Source organism: Nomascus leucogenys, chromosome 4 (assembly GCF_006542625.1).
Source record: "Nomascus leucogenys isolate Asia chromosome 4, Asia_NLE_v1, whole genome shotgun sequence".
Classification (NCBI taxonomy): domain Eukaryota; kingdom Metazoa; phylum Chordata; class Mammalia; order Primates; family Hylobatidae; genus Nomascus; species Nomascus leucogenys.
Genome location: NC_044384.1, coordinates 19,644,349 through 19,647,134, shown reverse-complemented (window position 1 = coordinate 19,647,134; position 2,786 = coordinate 19,644,349).

Below are 2,786 nucleotides of genomic sequence, written 5' to 3'. Positions count from 1 at the left end.
TTAATGTAGTGGCTTCTAGGTTTGAGGGGTATTTCAAAATTTTTATTTGTGGGACCAAGTTCCAGTATGTCAAGAACCGAACTTTTCATTATCTCAATAAGGTTATTATTTTATCATTTATTTTACAAATAAATTGTTTCATTTAGCTTTCAATCACCTGCTCAGCAGTTAATGTCTCTCAATCCTAAGAAGCCCTGATAATTATAGCTTTCACTTTCAAATCTTTCATGATTTGAGTTATTTGATTTTTATTGGCGGTAAGGCCACCTGGCACAGTTAGATGCTTTTGCAGGTTTGTGATGCCTGTCACTTTTCTCTGTGAAGCTCCATTTTGATGTCATTCAGTTTTCAGCTTATGAACCTGGGCTTAAGATTTATTATGATCCATGTGGAGCAAAAGGCAAATGACTGATTTCTTCTCCTAGGATTTGTGTTTTTAAAATTTTGTGTATTTTCTTTCTTTCATTGGACTGCAAATTACATGAGTGCGAGGACTTCTGTTTGGTTCTTTGCTTATGGCAATGACACAGTAAGCTCTCAATAAATATTTGTCACATGGATGAATAAATGAATATACTAAATACATGACATTGGTAACATATTTAGGCTAGTGAATTTATCTCAAAGCAAAGTGGTAACAGAACTGTCAAATATAATTTTCACAAAGTTAAATAAAAAATCATTACTCTCCTAGATATAGAGAATGAGTACATGTCAAACATTTATTTCATTTATTAAAAAGAGAATCAGCAGGATGATAATGCTGGTAAAAATGATAAGGAACATTATAAAGGACTGACTGTTAATAGGCATTTGACTCAAAATTTACAATAAATTTACTCAGATACTAAACTGGTTGCTGTCTTGTAGGCAATGTAATATTTGGGGTTATCTGTCCTATTGGACAGAAATCATTTGCATTTCTAATGGACAAAAAATTATTTAAAAACATATAACTTCACAATCTGGGCCTCTGATCAATAGCAGATAAGGAATCCAACAATGACACACTTTCATAGATGATTAAATAATCCTGAAATGCACCTGTTAAATAAAGCACTTTGGGAGGCTGAGGCAGGTGGATCACGAGGTCAGGAGTTCAAGACCAGCCTGACCAATATGGTGAAACCCCATCTCTACTAAAAATGCAAAAATTAGCCGGGCATGGTGGCGTGCGCCTTCAGTCCCAGCTGCTTGGCAGGCTGAGGCAGGAGAATTACTTGAACCCAGGAGGCAGACGTTGCAGTGAGCCGAGATTGTGCCACTGCACTCCAGCCTAGGCAACAGAGCAAGACTCTGTCTCAAAAACAAGCAAACAACAACAACAACAAAAAACAATGCTCCAATATATGAAAAGGACACCGTGCCCTCCGTTTGCCTTATTTCAAAATGTTGCATATTTTTCTTAAAGAATAAATGAGTAAACTGGAAATATTAAATTCTTTTAAGTCTGGCCCTTGATTTGATAGCATTTTCTCCAGTCAGAAGTCACTGAAGTGATGTCATTTTTGCTTATTGTCTTCTTCTACATACAGGAATTTTCATATCTTTCTATCCAAAGCTAAAATTTCTGATAGTGGTTAAAACATTAAAGACAACTTGGCATATAAATGCATCAGAACTTTTATATGCCTCTTTATATGTCTCTTGATAGTGCTTAAATCCTGTAGAAAGATCTTAAGTGTTAGGAAAGAAAAATCTTCATTATGTTTAGAACTCTGAAATAAAAGGCAAAATTTATACCCACTTGATGGGGCATTGGCAAAGGCAGTTGTGGCCTCAGAAGAAATAGCAGGAACCTTCCACTGGTCGGGGCTAGATTGGGTCCATTTGGACAAAATAAGAAATTCCTAGAGGAAGATATGGTTTGGAAATAAGAGAACAGACCTTCTAGACCAGATTAGCCACCTATAAGTGTAAATTTGGATTAGTCATAATCCCAATATTAGGTTAAACATTTGGAAGAGATAAAATGGATTCCAACTGTGAATATATTTAACTAATCAAGGAAATGTTTTTTAACATGAATTTGTGTGAGGAAGTTTTTGAAATGTAAACAAATAGTTTGGCGACATGGTATAGATTATGACTTGTATATTGCTATCAATGAACTCATTACACACACACACACATACACACACACATCCCGATTTATAATGTTAATACGTGTATTTTGTTTTGGATCCTAAAATGGTATTCTAATTTCCTGTAGAGGTCGCTTTTGGTATAACCAACACATTGAAGGAGCAGGACTCTGGGTGAAGTAAAGGGAACGTGTTTTCTCATTAACGCCGCCGCAAACCAACTCTGTGCAGTTGTTCTTCTTTTGCCCTTGGATAAAATTCTGCAAAGGCCCTGCTGGTTAGCTGATTGTTTTCAGATAATGGAAATATCTTTAAGTACTTTGGTTCACTAAAAATAGTCTGAGTTCCATAATTAATATGTCTATTTAAAACTCCTTTCCACCCTCCCGGAGCTCAAGGCTTCTGCGAGTGGGAAGCTTCAGTGGAGAAGGGGGATGTGGTTGGCCTCATTTGTTTTTAACAACATTTCTTCTCGATGTGGGAAGCTGAGACTTCCAACTTCTCTGTGGTTGAGCAGGGGAATGGGGAGAGCTAATGGAAATGAAAATTTCTTCCTGACTGGAGGTGACTTTTTGTTGTTGCTTTTTTTTTCTCCCTGGCAGTGAAACGGACTTAAGGCATTTTGTGTGTTTCTCAGAGACCACAGGTCACTGGGAGTTTCTCACTTCTGGTTTCCTGATACAGCCTGGTCTCTTAGAATCA